This window comes from Ambystoma mexicanum, chromosome 7q, assembly GCF_040938575.1.
Source record: "Ambystoma mexicanum isolate Mex_15411 chromosome 7q, UKY_AmexF1_1, whole genome shotgun sequence".
Taxonomy (NCBI): Eukaryota; Metazoa; Chordata; class Amphibia; order Caudata; family Ambystomatidae; genus Ambystoma; species Ambystoma mexicanum.
The window spans coordinates 980977892-980999068 of record NC_090941.1 but is presented as its reverse complement, the minus strand read 5'-3'; positions in this window follow the sequence as shown (position 1 = coordinate 980999068).

The window sequence follows — 21177 nt, the reverse complement described above, 5'->3', positions numbered from 1 at the left end:
TCACGCGATCGGGCCTGGGGGAGCGGGCTACGTGTATTTCAGGGGTTCGCATGAACTTTCTCACGCGATCGGGCCTGGGGGAGCGGGCTACGTGTATTTCAGGGGTTAGCGTGAACTTTCTCACGCGATCGGGCCTGGGGGAGCGTGCTACGTGTATTACAGGGGTTCGCGTGAAGTTGCACACGCGATTATCCCAGTGCGAGCAGGCTACGTGTATTTCAGGGGTGCGCGGGAAGTTCCACACGCGATAGTCCCAGTGCGAGCAGGGTACGTGTATTTCAGGGGTGCGTGGGAAGTTCCACACGCAATACCAGCAGGGAATGTGTATTTCAGGGGTTCTGGGGAGTACTACACGTGAATTGGCCGTGTGGGTCCGCCCAGGTGTACGCTCCACAACCTCCACGGCCCCTGCATGCAGCCCACACCACGGGGGACTACCCTGCACCCCTGCTCATGTCCCGCAGGCAGCCCATTCACCATGGGCATGCCCCCCAGCCAACCCACATGTCACCTTGCACTACTGATCAACAATGCATGTCTCCCACCACCCCCACCCCCCAGCAGTGCAGGGGCAGCCTCCAGCAGGCCCCCACTCATGTGTCCCACCACCCCCACCCCCCAGCAGTGCAGGGGCAGCCTCCACCAGGCCCCCACTCATGTCTCCCACCACCCCCACCCCCCAGCATCCAGGGTCACCCTCCACCAGGCCCCCACTCATGTCTCCCACCACCCCCACCCCCCGGTAGTGCAGGGTCACCCTCCACCAGGCCCCCACTCATGTCTCCCACCACCCCCACCCCCCAGCATCCAGGGTCACCCTCCACCAGGCCCCCACTCATGTCTCCCACCACCCCCACCCCCCGGCAGTGCAGGGTCACCCTCCACCAGGCCCCCACTCATGTCCCCCTGCACCCCCACCCCCCAGCATCCAGGGTCACCCTCCACCAGGCCCCCACTCATGTCTCCCACCACCCCCACCCCCCGGCAGTGCAGGGGCAGCCTCCACCAGGCCCCCACTCATGTGTCCCACCACCCCCACCCCCCAGCAGTGCAGGGGCAGCCTCCACCAGGCCCCCACTCATGTCTCCCACCACCCCCACCCCCCAGCATCCAGGGTCACCCTCCACCAGGCCCCCACTCATGTCTCCCACCACCCCCACCCCCGGCAGTGCAGGGTCACCCTCCACCAGGCCCCCACTCATGTCTCCCACCACCCCCACCCCCCAGCATTCAGGGTCACCCTCCACCAGGCCCCCACTCATGTCTCCCACCACCCCCACCCCCGGCAGTGCAGGGTCACCCGCCACCAGGCCCCCACTCATGTCCCCCTGCACCCCCACCCCCCAGCATCCAGGCTCACCCTCCACCAGGCCCCCACTCATGTCTCCCACCACCCCCACCCCCCGGCAGTGCAGGGGCAGCCTCCACCATGCCTCCACTCATGTCTCCCACCACCCCCACCCCCCGGCAGTGCAGGGTCACCCTCCACCAGGCCCCCACTCATGTCCCCCTGCACCCCCACCCCCCAGCATCCAGGGTCACCCTCCACCAGGCCCCCACTCATGTGTCCCACCACCCCCACCCCCCAGCAGTGCAGGGGCAGCCTCCACCAGGCCCCCACTCATGTCTCCCACCACCCCCACCCCCCTGCCACCATGGGCAGCCCCCACCAGGCCCCCACTCATGTCTCCCACCACCCCCACCCCCTGGCAGTGCAGGGTCAACCTCCACCAGGCCCCCACTCATGTCTCCCACCACCCCCACCCCCCAGCAGTGCAGGGGCAGCCTCCACCAGGCCCCCACTCATGTCTCCCACCACCCCCACCCCCCTGCCACCATGGGCAGCCCCTACCAGGCCCCCACTCATGTCTCCCACCACCCCCACCCCCTGGCAGTGCAGGGTCACCCTCCACCAGGCCCCCACTCATGTCCCCCTGCACCCCCACCCCCCAGCATCCAGGGTCACCCTCCACCAGGCCCCCACTCATGTCTCCCACCACCCCCACCCCCCAGCAGTGCAGGGGCAGCCTCCACCAGGCCCCCACTCATGTGTCCCACCACCCACACCCCCCAGCAGTGCAGGGGCAGCCTTCACCAGGCCCCCACTCATGTCTCCCACCACCCCCACCCCCCAGCAGTGCAGGGGCAGCCTCCACCAGGCCCCCACTCATGTCTCCCACCACCCCCACCCCCCGGCAGTGCAGGGGCAGCCTCCACCAGGCCCCCACTCATGTCTCCCACCACCCCCACCCCCCGGGAGTGCAGGGTCATCCTCCACCAGGCCCCCACTCATGTCTCCCACCACCCCCACCCCCCGGCAGTGCAGGGTCACCCTCCACCAGGCCCCCACTCATGTCCCCCTGCACCCCCACCCCCCGGCAGTGCAGGGTCACCCTTCACCAGGCCCCCACTCATGTCCCCCTGCACCCCCACCCCCCAGCATTCAGGGTCACTCTCCACCAGGCCCCCACTCATGTGTCCCACCACCCCCACCCCCCAGCAGTGCAGGGGCAGCCTCCACCAGGCCCCCACTCATGTCTCCCACCACCCCCACCCCCCCTGCCACCATGGGCAGCCCCCACCAGTCCCCCACTCATGTCTCCCACCACCCCCACCCCCCGGCAGTGCAGGGTCAACCTCCACCAGGCCCCCACTCATGTCTCCCACCACCCCCACCCCCCGGCAGTGCAGGGTCACCCTCCACGAGGCCCCCACTCATGTCTCCCACCACCCCCACCCCCCAGCAGTGCAGGGTTACCCTCCACCAGGCCCCCACCACCCCCACCCCCCAGCAGTGCAGGGGCAGCCTCCACCAGGCCCACACTCATGTCTCCCACCACCCCCACCCCCCTGCCACCATGGGCAGCCCCCACCAGGCCCCCACTCATGTCTCCCACCACCCCCACCCCCTGGCAGTGCAGGGTCACCCTCCACCAGGCCCCCACTCATGTTCCCCTGCACCCCCACCCCCCGGCAGTGCAGGGTCACCCTCCACCAGGCCCCCACTCATGTCTCCCACCACCCCCACCCCCCGGCAGTGCAGGGTCACCCTCCACCAGGCCCCCACTCATGTCTCCCACCACCCCCACCCCCCCGGCAGTGCAGGGTCACCCTCCACCAGGCCCCCACTCATGTCTAACCCTGCCACCATGTGCAGCCCCCACCAGGTCCTCACAATCCCCAATCATGTGCGTAATGGTCAGCCTCCACAGCCAAAAAGCCCTACCAAGTAACCCATTCACCCACATGGAAATGGAAATCACATGTTACACCCCCAATGTTCATGAAGCTAATGAACCCATGTCCGTCACACACATTTTTAGCAATTGAATGGGAAAACACACAACATGACATGCATGAAACCAATGAGATGAAACCACACAGTGAACAATGGCAACAAAAATGTATTGAAAAAAATTAAAAAATTATGAATGCTAAAAAAAGAAAACTAACTACAATGTAAATGTGAAAAAATAAGCTGCATGTCCGCATAAAAACACAAAACAGGAAATCCAAATCCTAAAAAATTTTGTCCAAAATGAAATGTAAAAAACTCTCCATGCAACAAAGAACTATGTACAAAAATAACAAGGGTCCATGATCCCAAGTGAACTAAGGAAACCTCCTAAAAAACCTACCTAAATATCAACTATATACAAAAAGTGGAGCAGTGTCCGTCGACTCCAAATCATAATAAGAACGAAAGGAAACCTAAAACTAAATAACTATATACAAAGGCGGCGGGCAAGTCCAGCGGCTCACTCTGTGGTGTCCCGGGCCAGGGCATCATCGAACTCCTGTTCGATGTCCCGGAGGTGGTCCAGTTCCATGGCCCCGAGGGTCCGCAGGGACGACGCTGTGTCCTCCTCCAACCCCCTGCGGATTGCCTCGAGGCACTCGGCCCGCCTCAGGGCCCTCCGCATGGAGTTCTCCGCCCTGACCATTGTGAGCCACGCCTCTTCCGCCCGCCGCCGCTCCGCACCTATGGCGTGGCCCAACCGCTGCCACACGGAAGACACTCTCTGTCCTGGGTCCCCCTGCCCTCCGGCCGATGCCTGCCCCTCCGATGTCGAAAGCCCCGAGCCTTCATGTCTCCCACCATCTTGCTGCTGCTGCTGCTCTGCCTCTGCCCGTGCACTGCCTCCTGCTGCCTGCATATCCTCCGCCGGCTGGGGTGCACTTGTTGATGTGGCCACCCCTGCTGGACCTCCGACTCCCGACTGTGGCAGGGATGCCTCCTCCACCAGCCTGGCCGCACCGTCAGAGGCAGCTCCACAGGGCACCCAGGTGACTGATGGGTGGGAAGATGGCACAGAGGACGACTGGCGCGTAGGGGGTCCAGTTGAGGAGGGGGTCGGAGCAAGCCCCATCAGACAGCGGAATCCGGCCTGGGTGACCTGTCCCAGCAGGCTGACGTGGTCAACGAGCCATTCGAGATGACGTGCAGTCTCTCCATGAAAAGACTGCAGGTCACCTCGCATGGCCCGTTGACGCAACGCCACACCAGCCAGGACAGGCTCAACCCGGACCTGGATGGCCACGTCCGCAGGCAGAGGAAGGCCAGTTGACGTCAGCTCATCCCCTGCCTGAAAACGGGTCTGGACGTAGGCATCCCTGCTGGTGCAAGATGATGCAGGGACAGGATCGGGGACAGGATTGCACACAGGCACCTCCGCGGCCGCCTGTGCTGCCTCCTGTCCCTGGTCCTGCACTGCACCACTAGCACCAGTGGGATCCCCACCTCCAGACCCTGTCTCTGGTGCTTGCGCGGCCCCCTCCCCCACCAAACCCCCCACCAACCTGGATGACTCTGTGCCATCTTCCGCTGTTGTGCCCTGTGGGGTCCCAGCTGCCCCTTCTGCTGCCGAGGAGTCCAACTGCAACCTCCGCCTCTTGGACCTCCCCCCGGCAGCCGACGAGATGACAACACGGGAGGGGAGCCGGGCCTTGCGTCTCCGGCTGGCGGTCGGATCCCCGCCGCTGTGCTCCACAGCACCTTCTCCGCCCTCTTCATCAGTTGACGCTGCAGACAGGGAGAAACAAAACACAGGCATCAGGGCACTGTACAATGGACACATACACGCATGACAGTTGCACATGAGTGGCATTGGCAAACCTCAGACATGTCATCACAATCCCCAACACACATGTCATTGCAACTCGCACACATGAGCCATACCACAGCCATATCGCAACTGCCAGCACCATCCCTACACATACAACAGCATCAGCAGCCAAAGGGGAGCCAGACATCACATGCAACACAGGAAGTGCACCACACATGTACACACACCACCACACTTGCATGCATGTCTACACCTCTGCCAAGTGTCGCACTGTTCAGTCGGCCATCCATGTCACATCTGCCAATCAGGCTTCCACATACCGCTGTCACATGCATCCATGTTGCATCACTGTTGCACCCTTGTCAAATACACAAACATGCACATGTACACAGTGCTCATACATGCAGTCGAAAACAACATACATGCCTGACATCACGGACATGTCTACTTACATACACATTCATCCAAACATGTGTGCACGCACAACTGCATTTGCCATGCAAGCCCACACACACAAGCACCATCCATGTCTCACACATTACAGCCCTCGCATGTGTCAGCCCCACGGCCCTGTACACCCCCACCCATACTCCACCCCATACAAACAGATCTGCAACCGGCACAATGGCGAATGATCACCACACGCCCTGCTCACAACCAGGATGCATGTACACTCACCGCTCGACTCCAGACGGCTCTGCTTCTCTAGGACCTGGACGTGGAGCGCTGGGGATATGCGTTCCAGGACCCCCATCTGTTCTTCCGACAAGTGGCCCCGGCGCCCCTTGGCATCCGCTGCCTTCAAGAGGCGCCGGGCCTTGTTCAGGGTCCTGGACCTGAAGTCCTCCCAGCGCTTCCTGACATGTTGTAAGTCCCGGACTGCCACCCCCTCCGCGTTGATGGCAGTCACGATGTCAGTCCAGATCCGAGTCCGTCCTTCCTTGTTGGCGCGGGAACTTCCAAAGAGGGCATCATACTGCCCCAGGACTTGCTCCACCAGGACACCAACTTTGGTGGCACTGAAGCTGGTGCCCCTCTGCCTCTCTGGCCGGGGGTTGTCAGTGGTCACAGATGGTGTTTGCCCCGACATGACAACCCCAGAGGCAGGAGTGGGTGGGCAACTGGGTCCTGGGGCTGGGCTGTGGAGCGATGGAATTCCTGTCGGGAGTCTTCTGTTCCAGCAGGGGTGGTCACAGCAACAGCACCCCTGGCTGATGTGCAGGCAGCAAATGGCAGTGCACGTGGGCAGCAGGCAGTCAGGCAGCAGCAGATAGCAGGTGGGAGCGTGCTCGGGGCTCTGGGGGGCAGTAGTTCGGCCTTCTGGGCAGGAGTGTGGTCTTCCGTGTGCTTACGCGTGGCCAGCTTGGTACGGAGTGATTTGGCATGTGAAAATCCTGCACGTCAGCGTGAAAACCGAGGAAAGGCCCTTAGCGCATAAGCGCGTCAGCACGCATACGCGATTCTATTGGACCAAAGGCCCTCAGCGCGTAAGCGCGTCTGTGACGTGACCCGCACGGGTGTTTCCCACACAGCACGTGATGACAGAGCACAAGTGGAAAGACTGCACGTCAGAGTCTCATCGCGTGTGATTGGTGGAAATGGCCGTACACGCAGAAGTCACAAAGCGTGTCATTGGTGGAAATGGCCGTACACGCATAAGTCACAAAGCGTGTCATTGGTGGAAATGGCCGTACACGCATAAATCACAAAGCGTGTAATTGGTGCAAATGGCCCTAGCGCATACACGCCGCGTAAGTGACGTTGAACGTGTGGGCCTGTCTAAAAGGTACGCGTAGAACACCATTTCCTTGTACGTGCTTTTCGTGGAGAGCGAGTGGGTGAATTCTGTACTTCTTGTCGGTTCACACGCGATTTACTTCACGGCGTTTCAAGTTCGTATTCCCTGTTACCTCTGACAGATTTTTCTCTTTTTTCTCTTTTACTGGTTTACCTGGGCCTGTTCCCTCAAACAGTGTTCCCTTCTACTGTTGTCCTGTCTCCTCAGACAGCGTACAAATCTTCTTTTGGCGGGGGTGTTGCCAACCAAACGCGCTCTTTTACCTGGCAGACGGTGAGTCACGCACGTATCTAACATCTGTGCTTGCCCCGTGTGTAGCCTACCCCTTCAGAGGTAATTCTAGGCTGTGTGTGACACGCATACGTTGATTCTTGTGTTACTGGGTGCCACAGCGTAGTGCAGGTTTTTCTTTCTGCACACGTGGTCTAGGAGGGGTTGCGTGCACGTCATCTCCCTTTTTTGGGGCTCCTGTGCGTAGCGTGACCCGTCATCTTTCCCCAGGGGTTACAATCATCCTTGCAAGAGCACTAGGGTACAATTACCATCTGGTACCCAACCCCTTTGACCCCCAATTGCCCAGGACAATATTTGACAGCCACTCCCATACGCACATCAACATCAGTGCCATGGTTGGGAGGCGAGGATTCCGTAAGGGTGGCAAAGGTGGAAGAGCCACAAGTGGTGGCCGTGGTGGATCCGGTAGGGGACGTGGTCGTTACTTGCAGGGTGAGCCTGTCCCCCCATGTGTGGAGGACCAGTCAAGGGCACCCATAATCCCCCCCCTCCCGTTGAGGGTGATGTGGCTGACACCATCCATGCTCAGCCCTTGTTGGACCAGCCCATTGTGGCACCAGACCTGGCTGACTCCATGGCTGACTTCCAGGTCAGCAGGCCTATGACACGTGCGCTGGTGCACGTTGATGTCACCATGCCACGTGCATCTGGGGCAGCAAGGTCATCTGCTGCATCAAGTAGGCAGGGCGGAGAGGCTGCAGGGGCAGCTGCGGCTCCATCCACCACAGCCCTCACACACCCAGCCAGGACAGTGTCGGTCCTAGTCCATGCTGCTGATATTCCCCCTGACACCATCACACTAGAGCCAATGCCTGCACCAACTCCCATGCTGAGTGTGCAATCCCACACTCCTGATACAGAGTCCACCAGGGCTCCTGCCCCTAGTGTCCAGAGCGGCGCAGGACACTCAGGATCACCACCACCTTCCAAGCGGAAGAGGAAGAGTGCTCGTCTGGCACAGGCTGATGCCCCAGACACGGCTACACAGTCCGGCCCGTCCAGGAAGCCCAGCTTCACGGATGACGAACTGAATGCACTTGTCGAGTATGTGTCCGCACATGACAACGAGATGGTCATTGTTGCAGGATCCAAGACCACACCTGCACAACGCCAGGCACACTGGCAGACCGTTGCGGACATCTTAGGTGCCCTTGGAATCGTGAGGCGCACAGCCAATGATTGCTATAAGCGCTGGAATGACCTAAAGCGCAGGGCAAAGAGTAAGCTGGCCTCAAGTCATGCCGCAACTCTAGTGACTGGAGGTGGGTCTCCAGTAGTAGTCATGGAACTCACTCCACAGGAGTCAGTCGCTGGGACCTACGTCACGGAGGAACAGATCCAAGGCGTGGGAGATCTCCCTGATTACGAGGCAATGTCCGGTGAGTGCACATGCATGTGTGTGTCATCCATGTGCATGGTGTGTGTGAGGGCTTCTGCTTGTGTGCCAGGTGAGAGTGTGGGCGCCTGAGTCGTATGGGTCATCCATGTGCTTCATGCAATACATCCTGCGCAGCTGCATTTGGCCATAGCTGTATCCCTTCTGCCAACAGTAGACATGTAGTCCAACTGCACGCTAGTTGCCCTTGAAGTGTCACCTTGCCACAACATTGTTGCAAAATTTAGCACTGTTCATTTAGTCAGATATTTACCATTCCATCACTTTTACTAGGCATGTCGCAGTCCTCTAGTCACATGTCTGACATGGCTATGGTCAGGTTGAGTGACTTAGTTACCTGGATATCATTTGTTCAAACATGTCCCTGTGCAATTGCACCATTTCGGACTGGCAGCTCCAGGTGAAGAATCTGACCTGTTAGAATTAGAAAAGCTATTACATGCGGGAAATGGACAGTATGCATAGGTGCTGCCCTCCATCTTCACTCAATAGCAATGGTACATGCCATCTGTGTGACGGCATGTGTGTTTCACCTGCCAATCACAGGCCAATGTGTGATGCCACTGCCAGGCAGCATGCAGAAAATGTGTTCATCTTCAATCTTGGTGTCATCAGTGTGTGCCATTTGCCTGCCCTTCATACGCAGTGAGGCTGCATGCATGGGAGGGTTTTAGTCATGTGGGACATGTGTCAAACAAGTGCTGTTTCTCTTGCTTCTCAGCCCTCTTTGTGTGCCATGGTGCTAATGCCTGTTTCCATTTCTTTGTTTTTATGTCTTTGCAGGGGAAGACGCACCTGATACTGCTGGGGTTGTGGAGATGGTGCTGACCCAGGAGGGGCCCGGGGGCCGACCAACCACCAGTGAGGGACGTGGTGTGGTGGTGGGTGAGAACCCACAAGTGCTGCAGGTCCTGCTCTCAAGGGGTGTCTCTGGCTGCACCTCCCCCGAGCTGTACTCAGGTGTTGATTCGGATGAGACCTACGTGCCGTCGCAGGTGAGTGTTCCAGGGAGGGATTCTGTTCTGTCTCACCCACCTGCACCAGGGTCAGAACCCTCAATGGGGATGTCAGTGTTGGCAGCTACGCCTTTGGTGGTTACGGATGCAGGGTCACACTCCGCGACATCTGATCCTGATCCTGGGACTGCAGATCAGAGGGGGAATGCAGTCCTGCAGCCTCAGGTAGTGCCCGCACAGTAAGGCGCAGTTCGCCTTGCCCCAGACATGTGTGGTGCCCGCCGACGTGGTGGCCGTACGGCACCTGGCAATACTGCATGGGAGCAATCCATTTACGGTATGGCAGCCCAACAGGCAGCATCATCCGAGATGATGGCTCAGGCCATGGATAGGGTGGCCACTTCCATTGTCCCCCCTGAAAGGCTGATGGAGAAACTAGAGCAGGCAACCGACACCATCTGCCAGACACACAGGGAGGACATGTTGGGGTCCAACAGGGACAGGCGGGCGGCACTGGCGACTCTGCAGGAGGCCATCTCCATTGAGTCCCAGGGCCACAGGGAAGCCCTGAGGCAGGAGCTCCTTCACCTCAGGACGACTCTTGTTGAGCTTGAGGCTTCTACACACCAAAGGACAGAACAGCAGCTGGAGCGTCTCACCCGTACGCTCTCAGCTGAGATGCAGGCAACGAGGGCGGAGGTCCGGGCATCCCGTGAGTTGTTGCATGGGGACCTCCGCACACTCATCCTCCAGAACCAGACCTACCACACTCGCATGCTTGCAGCCATGGAGGAGCAGACTAGGGCCTTGCGTGGGCTGCCTCCCATAGTACAACCACCTCCGGATGCAGCTGCACAGGATGATAATAGCGACAGCAGTGATACTCCCACAATAGGGTAGCCGTGTGGGCCATGAGCCCATGGAGGTGTTTTTTTTTCCCAGGATCCACGCAGGTGGGTTCTGGTGTGCATCCTGTCCTCGGACCTCCTGGGTGGCCTCCCCAACCCCCCCGGGCCCTTCAATGGCCATTTTTGATTTTTATTTTTATTTTTTTTTATTTTTATTTTTATTTCTTTTCTTCCCAATTTTTTGGGGACAATTTGTTGGCTTCCGTGGTTCCTGTGGGCATACGCTGCATTGTGGCTGGGCACATGCAGGCTTGTAATGTATTTGGTTCAGATGCTTGGGTTTGAGTCACACACACCCCTCCTGCTTCCCGTTTCCATGGGCTTGCAAAGGGTGTGCCCAAGTGACAGTGAATTACACAGTGACGTTGGACTCCCATGAGCTGTGTGGGCAGTCTGTAGTCAATACTGTGTATACATTCCTAGTGCATACTGCTGTTGTGTTGTACACTGCATGTTGCATTGATGTGTAACTCATCTTCTGTGTCTACCTCCAAATTTGCAGGTCCCTTCCTCATGTCTACACAAGGACCTCTAGTCTGGAGATGTGGTCCATGTTGGCAGCAGTGCACCTACAACTCTACAGGCGGCAACACTGCACAGTTGGTAGTGGTGGGAGTGCAGGCATTTCCAGGTGGTGAGACTCATAATATTATACATTAGTGATGTCATGTTAATGGTAGTACGTGCTCAAGTTTGGTGTTGGTCCGGCATTACTGTGAGCATTTCAGGTGTTGCAAGTTTCTAATAGGGACACCGTACATTGTGACACTAGTGTCATGTTGTGGGGATTAATTTGTTTACCTGCAAATAGCATGACATGGCACGGTGTGTCGTGTGGCGGTGCTGGGGTTGGGTTGGCTGACATGGCACTGTCCTCTTGTTGCATTTTGCAAGTGGGTATTCATTTCAGCTGCTTGAATTTGTAACTTCACAAAACTGCATTGGTGGTGTCAGTGTGGGTAGGGATGCACACATTGTGACACTTCCAGGTGAACAATCTCAGACTGATATGGTTTTCACGGTTCTTTCTCCAGACATTCAGGATCAGTGTCAGGTTGAGTCATCATTGATTGTCAGATGGAATGTGCCAGGGCAGTGTGCACTCCACAGGGGTGTGATTTCTATGTGAAGTAATTAGCCACTAGCTGTGTACGGGCTGCCTCCCCCCGTGCCCTTTCCCCTCCCATGCGCAGCGGCTGTGCATGTGGTTGGGGATGGGGGGGCACCACCATGTCCACGGCCAGGCCCCGGCGTGTTGCAACGTTGTGCAGGACACATGCTGCCACTATGATCCTGCACACTACTGGGGGAGCGTACAACAGCTGACCGCCAGAACGGTCAAGGGAGCGAAAGCGTGACTTCAGCACTCCAAATGTGCGCTCCACTATGCCCCGGGTTGTAATGTGGGCTGCGTTATATCTTACCTGGGGTGGCGTGGTGGGGTTCCGAATTGGCGTTATCATGTGGGGGCTGAGAGGGTAGGCACTGTCCCCTGTGGAGGTGGTGATTGGTATCATTGGTGGGGTTGTGACCTTGCTCAGTATCTGACATGCATGCATGTGCAGTGGCGTTCATACTCACCAAGCAGCCATGTATCGCCATGCCGGCCAGCTTCTAGGTCCCGGCTTAGGGTGGACATTCGGTAAATGAAGCTGTCGTGGGTTGACCCAGGATAGTTGGCATATAGTGAGGTGATGATTCCCTTGGCATTACATACTACCTGCACGTTGATGGAATGCCAGTGCTTGCGGTTCCTATAGATGTGCTCAGATGCCCTGGGGGGACGTAGAGCCACATGGGTGCAGTCAATGGCACCTAGCACTTTGGGGAATCGTGCCACAGCGTAGAAATCCAGGGCGGCAGCATGCCTTTCTGCAGGTGTTCTGGGCAGGTATATGTGCCTGCGGACTGATGGGCGTGCAGTGATGATGTTCAAGACCTGGTGTAGGCACCGTGACTCGGTGGCCTGTGATACACCACCCACAATGGCACTTGTCCGCTGAAATGATCCAGTGGCTAAGAAGTGCAGTACATTGAGGACCTTCTCCAGGGGGCTGAGTGCTTGGGAGCACAGAGTGGGTGATGTGAGGTCATCCTCCCACTCACTCACCAGGTCCAGTATGATGTGTGGTGGAAACCTGTACCTCCCATGCACCTGGTCATCAGGCATCCGGAAAAGGCTGGTTCTGGGTGTGAATATTCTGGCCCTGACTATCCTCCTCCTCCTCCTTTGGTAGGCCACGCCCACTGCTGCTAGGAACGGTATGTTCATCCAGGGTCTGAGCTAGTTATTTTGTTAGCGCGCAAATTAATGCGTTGCGCGTGTTGTAGGCGAGCGTGTGACCCGCGAGCCCCTCCAATCCAGTGCCCAGTACAATAGCGTGTGGAAATTGGCGCGCACACCGGGATACAGGTGCGCTGACGTACTTGCGTGTGTAAGTGTCCGCGCACACCTCATATACACATACATAGGCCAATCGCGTGTACACGCACTTTTGTCCAATTACACGCGATGAGACTCTGACGTGCAGTCTTTCCACGTGTGCTCTGTCATCATGTGGTGTGTGGGAAACACCCGTGCAGGTCACGTCACAGATGCGCTTACGCGCTTAGGGCCTTTGGTCCAATGGATTCGCGTATGCGTGCTGACGCGCTTACGCGCTGAGGGCCTTTGGTCCAATGGATTCGCGTATGCGTGCTGACGCGCTTACGCGCTAAGGGCCTTTCCTCGGTTTTCACGCTGACGTGCAGGATTTTCACGTGCCAAATCACTCCGTACCAAGATGGCCACGCGTAAGCACACGGAAGACCACGCTCCTGCCCAGAAGGCCGAACTACTGCCCCCCAGAGCCCCGTGCACGCTCCCACCTGCCATCTGCTGCTGCCTGACTGCCTGCTGCCCACGTGCACTGCCATTTGCTGCCTGCACATCAGCCAGGGGTGCTGTTGCTGTGACCACCCCTGCTGGAACCGAAGACTCCCGACTGGAATTCCATCGCTCCACAGCCCAGCCCCAGGACCCAGTTGCCCACACACTCCTGCCCCTGGGGTTGTCATGTCGGGGCATACAACATCTGTGACCACTGACAACCCCCGGCCAGAGAGGCAGAGGGGCACCAGCTTCAGTGCCACCGAAGTTGGTGTCCTGGTGGAGCAAGTCCTGGGGCAGTATGATGCCCTCTTTGGAAGTTCCCGCGCCGACAAGGAAGGACGGACTCGGATCTGGACTGAAATCGTGACTGCCATCAACGCGGAGGGGGTGGCAGTCCGGGACTTACAACATGTCATGAAGCGCTGGGAGGACTTCAGGTCCAGGACCCTGAACAAGGCCCGGCGCTTCTTGAAGGCAGCGGATGCCAAGGGGCGCCGGGGCCACTTGTCGGAAGAACAGATGGGGGTCCTGGAACGCATATCCCCAGCGCTCCACGTCCAGGTCCTAGAGAAGCAGACCCGTCTGGAGTCGAGCGGTGAGTGTACATGCATCCTGGTTGTGAGCAGGGCGTGTGGTGATCATTCGCCATTGTGCCGGTTGCAGATCTGTTTGTATGGGGTGGAGTATGGGTGGGGGTGTACAGGGCCGTGGGGCTGACACATGCGAGGGCTGTAATGTGTGAGACATGGATGGTGCTTGTGTGTGTGGGCTTGCATGGCAAATGCAGTTGTGCGTGCACACATGTTTGGATGAATGTGTATGTAAGTAGACATGTCCGTGATGTCAGGCATGTATGTTTTTTTCAGCTGCATGTATGAGCACTGTGTACGTGTGTATTTGTCAAGGGTGCAACAGTGATGCTACATGGATGCATGTGACAGCGGTATGTGGAAGCCTGATTGGCAGATGTGACATGGATGCCCGTCTGAACAGTGCGACACTTGGCAGAGGTGTAGACATGCATGCAAGTGTGGTGGTGTGTGTACATGTGTGGTGCACTTCCTGTGTTGCATGTGATGTCTGGCTCCCCTTTGGCTGCTGATGCTGTTGTATGTGTAGGGATGGGGGTGGCAGTTGCAAAATGGCTGTGGTATGGCTCATGTGTGCCAGTTGCAATGACATGTGTGTTGGGGATTGTGATGACATGTCTGAGGTTTGCCAATGCCACTCATGTGCAACTGTCATGTGTGTATGTGTCCATTGTACAGTGCCCTGATGCCTGTGTTTTGTTTCTCCCTGTCTGCAGCGTCAACTGATGAAGAGGGCGGAGAAGGTGCTGTGGAGCACAGCGGCGGGGATCCGACCGCCAGCCGGAGACGCAAGGCCCGGCTCCCCTCCCGTGTTGTCATCTCGTCGGGGAGTGAGGAGTCCGGTGCCGCTTCCCAGGCCGCAGCTGCCGGGGGGAGGTCCAAGAGGCAGAGGTTGCAGTTGGACTCCTCGGCAGCAGAAGGGGCAGCTGGGACCCCACAGGGCCCAACAGGGGAAGATGGCACAGAGTCATCCAGGTTGGTGGGGGGTTTGGTGGAGGAGGGGGCCGCGCAAGCACCAGAGACGGGGTCTGGAAGTGGGGATCCCACTGGTGCTAGTGGTGCAGTGCAGGACCAGGGACAGGAGGCAGCACAGGCGGCCGCGGAGGTGCCTGTGTGCAATCCTGTCCCCGATCCTGTCCCTGCATCATCTTGCACCAGCAGGGATGCCTACGTCCAGACCTGTTTTCAGGCAGGGGATGAGCTGACGTCAACTGGCCTTCCTCTGCCTGCGGACGTGGCCATCCAGGTCCGGGTTGAGCCTGTCCTGGCTGGTGTGGCGTTGCGTCAACGGGCCATGCGAGGTGACCTGCAGTCTTTTCATGGAGAGACTGCACGTCATCTCGAATGGCTCGTTGACCACGTCAGCCTGCTGGGACAGGTCACCCAGGCCGGATTCCTCCGTCTGATGGGGCTTGCTCCGACCCCCTCCTCAACTGGACCCCCTACGCGCCAGTCGTCCTCTGTGCCATCTTCCCACCCATCAGTCACCTGGGTGCCCTGTGGAGCTGCCTCTGACGGTGCGGCCAGGCTGGTGGAGGAGGCATCCCTGCCACAGTCGGGAGTCGGAGGTCCAGCAGGGGTGGCCACATCAACAAGTGCACCCCGGCGGAGGATGTGCAGGCAGCAGGAGGCAGTGCACGGGCAGAGGCAGAGCAGCAGCAGCAGCAACATGTTGGGAGCCATGAAGGCTCGGGGCTTTCGACATCGGAGGGGCGGCCATCGGCCGGAGGGCAGGGGGACCCAGGACAGAGAGTGTCTTCCGTGTGGCAGCGGTTGGGCCACGCCATAGGTGCGGAGCGGCGGCGGGCGGAAGAGGCGCGGCTCACAATGGTCAGGGCGGAGAACTCCATGCGGAGGGCCCTGAGGCGGGCCGAGTGCCTCGAGGCAATCCGCAGGGGGTTGGAGGAGGACACAGCGTCGTCCCTGCGGACCCTCGGGGCCATGGAACTGGACCGCCTCCGGGACATCGAACAGGAGTTCGATGATGCCCTGGCCCGGGACACCACGGAGTGAGCCGCTGGACTAGCCCGCCGCCTTTGTATATAGTTATTTAGTTTTAGGTTTCCTTTCTTTCGAATTATGATTTGGAGTCGACGGACACTGCTCCACTTTTTGTATATAGTTGATTTTTAGGTAGGTTTTTTTAGTAGGTTTCCTTTGTTCAGTTGGGCTCATAGACACTTGGTTGGTTTTTTATACGGACCTGCATGTTTTTTGTTCTCATTCACATTGTAGTTAGTTTTCTTTCTTTTGCATTCTTAATTTTTTTTAATACAATTTAGTTAGCATACTTCACTGTGTGGTGTCATCTCATTGGTTTCATGCATGTCATGTTGTGTGTTTTCCCATTATATTGCAACCATTGTGTGTGACGGACATGGGTTCATTAGCTTCATGAACATTGGGGGTGTAACATGTGATTTCCATTTCCATGTGGGTGAATGGGTTACTTGGTAGGGCTTTTTGGATGTGGAGGCTGTCCATTACGCACATGATTGGGGATTGTGAGCACCTGGTGGAGGGTGACCCTGCACTGCCGGGGGGTGGGGGTGGTGGGAGACATGAGTGGGGGCCTGGTGAAGGGTGACCCTGCACTGCTGGGGGTGGGGGTGGTGGGAGACATGAGTGGGGGCCTGGTGGGGGCTGGGCATGGTGGCAGGGGGGTGGGGGTGCAGGGGGACATGAGTGGGGGCCTGGTGGAGGGTGACCCTGCACTGCCGGGGGGTGGGGGTGGTGGGAGACATGAGTGGGGGCCTGGTGGAGGGTGACCCTGCACTGCCGGGGGGTGGGGGTGGTGGGACACATGAGTGGGGGCCTGGTGGAGGGTGACCCTGGATGCTGGGGGGTGGGGGTGCAGGGGGATATGAGTGGGGCCTGGTGGAGGGTGACCCTGCACTGCCGGGGGGTGGGGGTGGTGGGAGACATGAGTGGGGGCCTGGTGGGGGCTGGCCATGGTGGCAGGGGGGTGGGGGTGGTGGGAGACATGAGTGGGGGCCTGGTGGAGGGTGACCCTGCACTGCCGGGGGGTGGGGGTGGTGGGAGACATGAGTGGGGGCCTGGTGGAGGGTGACCCTGCACTGCCGGGGGGTGGGGGTGGTGGGACACATGAGTGGGGGCCTGGTGGAGGGTGACCCTGGATGCTGGGGGGTGGGGGTGCAGGGGGACATGAGTGGGGGCCTGGTGGAGGGTGACCCTGCACTGCCGGGGGGTGGGGGTGGTGGGAGACATGAGTGGGGGCCTGCTGGAGGCTGCCCCTGCACTGCTGGGGGGTGGGGGTGGTGGGACACATGAGTGGGGGCCTGGTGGAGGGTGACCCTGCACTGCTGGGGGGTGGGGGTGGTGGGAGACATGAGTGGGGGCCTGGTGGAGGGTGACCCTGCACTGCCGGGGGGTGGGGGTGGTGGGAGACATGAGTGGGGGCCTGGTGGGGGCTGGCCATGGTGGCAGGGGGGTGGGGGTGGTGGGAGACATGAGTGGGGGCCTGGTGGAGGCTGTCCCTGCACTGCTGGGGGGTGGGGGTGGTGGGAGACATGAGTGGGGGCCTGGTGGAGGGTGACTCTGGATGCTGGGGGGTGGGGGTGCAGGGGGACATGAGTGGGGGCCTGCTGGAGGCTGCCCCTGGTGGCAGGGGGGTGGGGGTGGTGGGAGACCTGAGTGGGGGCCTGGTGGAGGCTGCCCCTGCACTGCTGGGGGGTGGGGGTGGTGGGAGACATGAGTGGGGGCCTGGTGGAGGCTGCCCCTGGTGGCTGGGGGGTGGGGGTGGTGGGAGACATGAGTGGGGGTCTGGTGGAGGGTGACCCTGCACTGCCGGGGGGTGGGTTTGGTGGGAGACATGAGTGGGGGCCTGGTGGAGGGTGACCCTGCACTGCTGGGGGGTGGGGGTGGTGGGAGACATGGGTGGGGGCCTGGTGGGGGCTGGCCATGGTGGCAGGGGGGTGGGGGTGCAGGGGGACATGAGTGGGGGCCTGGTGGAGGGTGACCCTGCACTGCCGGGGGGTGGGGGTGGTGGGACACATGAGTGGGGGCCTGGTGGAGGCTGCCCCTGCACTGCTGGGGGGTGGGGGTGGTGGGAGACATGAGTGGGGGCCTGGTGGAGGGTGACCCTGCACTGCCGGGGGGTGGGGGTGGTGGGAGACATGAGTGGGGGCCTGGTGGGGGCTGGCCATGGTGGCAGGGGGGTGGGGGTGGTGGGAGACATGAGTGGGGGCCTGGTGGAGGCTGCCCCTGCACTGCTGGGGGGTGGGGGTGGTGGGAGACATGAGTGGGGGCCTGGTGGAGGGTGACCCTGGATGCTGGGGGGTGGGGGTGCAGGGGGACATGAGTGGGGGCCTGGTGGGGGCTGGCCATGGTGGCAGGGGGGTAGGGGTGGTGGGAACATGAGTGGGGGCCTGGTGGAGGCTGCCCCTGCACTGCTGGGGGGTGGGGGTGGTGGGACACATGAGTGGGGGCCTGGTGGAGGGTGACCCTGGATGCTGGGGGGTGGGGGTGCAGGGGGACATGAGTGGGGGCCTGGTGGAGGGTGACCCTGCACTGCCGGGGGGTGGGGGTGGTGGGAGACATGAGTGGGGGCCTGCTGGAGGCTGCCCCTGCACTGCTGGGGGGTGGGGGTGGTGGGGCACATGAGTGGGGGCCTGGTGGAGGGTGACCCTGGATGCTGGGGGGTGGGGGTGCAGGGGGACATGAGTGGGGGCCTGCTGGAGGCTGCCCCTGCACTGCTGGGGGGTGGGGGTGGTGGGACACATGAGTGGGGGCCTGGTGGGGGCTGGCCATGGTGGCAGGGGGGTGGGGGTGGTGGGAGACATGAGTGGGGGCCTCGTGGAGGGTGACCCTGGTGGCTGGGGGGTGGGGGTGGTGGGACACATGAGTGGGGGCCTGCTGGAGGCTGCCCCTGCACTGCTGGGGGGTGGGGGTGGTGGGAGACATGCATTGTTGATCAGTAGTGCAAGGTGACATGTGGGTTGGCTGGGGGCATGCCCATGGTGGATGGGCTGCCTGCGGGACATGAGCAGGGGTGAAGGGTAGTCCCCCGTGGTGTGGGCTGCCTGCAGGGGCCGTGGAGGTTGTGGAGCGTACACCTGGGAGGACCCACAAGGCCAATTCACGTGTAGTACTCCCCAGAACCCCTGAAATACACGTACCCTGATGGAATAGCGTGTGCAACTTCCCGCGCACCCATGTAATACACGTACCCTGCTCGCACTGGCCCATTCGCGTGTGGAACTTCCCGTGCACCCCTGAAATGCACGTACCCTGCAGATTTCGCGTGTGGAACTTCCTGCGCACCCCTGAAATACACGTACCCTGATGGAATCGCGTGTGGGACTTCCCGCGCACCCCTGAAATACACGTACCCTGCTCGCACTGGGACTATCACGTGTGTAACTTCCCGCGCACCCCTGAAATACACGTACCCTGCTCGCACTGGGACTATCGCGTGTGGAACTTCCCGCGCACCCATGTAATACACGTACCCTGCTCGCACTGGCCCATTCGCGTGTGGAACTTCCCGCGCACCCCTGAAATACACGTACCCTGATGGAATCGCGTGTGGAACTTCCCGCGCACCCCTGAAATACACGTACCCTGCTCGCACTGGGACTATCGCGTGTGTAACTTCCCGCGCACCCCTGAAATACACGTACCCTGATGGAATCGCGTGTGGAACTTCCCGCGCACCCATGTAATACACGTACCCTGCTCGCACTGGCCCATTCGCGTGTGGAACTTCCCGCGCACCCCTGATATGCACGTACCCTGCAGAATTCGCATGTGGAACTTCCCGCGCACCCCTGAAATACACGTACCCTGCTCGCACTGGGCCAATCGCGTGTGGAACTTCCCGCGCACCCCTGAAATACACGTACCCTGCTCGCACTGGGCCAATCGCGTGTGGTACTTCCCGCGCACCCCTGAAATACATGTACCCTGCTCGCACTGGCCCATTCGCGTGTGGAACTTCCCGCGCACCCCTGAAATCCACACACCCGGCCAAATCGCGTGTGAGACTTCCCGCGCACCCCGGTATACACGCACACGTATTTTTTGTCAACGGGTCCGTGTTTGTGGGTACCCCTTTGCACATCATTTGTCCTGGAGGGCCACAGTTAAGGACATTCATCATGGCAGTATATAGGTGCTATTTGTTGGCGCACCTTTTGGCGCACATTTCTTACAGCCGCAGAGACGCTACCGCCTGCTTTCTTGTGGCGGTCGTGTTTGTGCCTGTGCGCTGGTTTGAGCGTGCGCTTTTTTGCCCTATTCTATTCCATGAATACGTGTTGTAGGCTAGCGTGTGGGCGTTCCGCGCACTTGTGCCCTGTACTTCCCTCGTGACGCCCACTTTTTGGCAAGTTGTTCCCCATTCCGAGTGTTACACCCGTGTTCCGCCTACTTTTGTTGCGTGCGCCGCGCTATGTGCGATTTTCGCTCTGGCCTGTGCGATTTTCGCTGTGACCTGGCGCACGCTGTTAGATGGCCTGTGCGCCAACGTGCGCCGCGCACTTTTTTATCGCACATCCGCTGGTTTTCTCGCGCACGGACTTCCATGAATCGATGTGCGCTGCTTTTCGTGCGATTTTCGCACTTGCACTGCGATTTTCGCTATTCCACTGCGATTCGCACGTTTTTGCCCACTTGCGCCGCGCAAATTATTCCATGAATCGGCCTGACAATGTTTTTCTATCCCCATTTTAGAGACTTTTTATTGATGCCTCAATTTATACGTCGGAGATTGCACCTTCAAACAGTGGACATTATAGCTGTCATGAGTATTGTTTTCTTTTTCTCTTCTTGCTGTCTCTATTTCCTCTGTTGTTTCACTGCACAGTTGATTTATGTTGGTACTGAGAATATGTCCCTTTTGGCATAGCGTTAGTAAAGAAGCACATTTCCAGTTGGAGCAGGAAACTGGATTTCACCCAATTGTGGAGAAAGTAAGGACTGGGAGAAGTATTACAGACGATGAATATTACATGAAAAGCTATTCTGACTAATCTATAAATATTGATAGAAATTCTTGGCATAGGTCAATGGAGAATGTGGAGGGAGAGAGATCGAGTGTGAGATGCTTTGTTTGCTCACTTATCCCATATGCCATGACTTCCTTTAGAGTATTTATACCTCAAGAAATACCTGAACCCACAGCACATTGCTTGGTACATCTTGCAGTGTGCCAGACAAGAGGCCAGTTCAAAGGACAATCGGCCATGATAAAGTATTTGACAGTATCAGAATTCCCGTACATAGACAACTATATAAAAGAGACGCACATGATGGATAGTATGAGAATGAAAAGTAA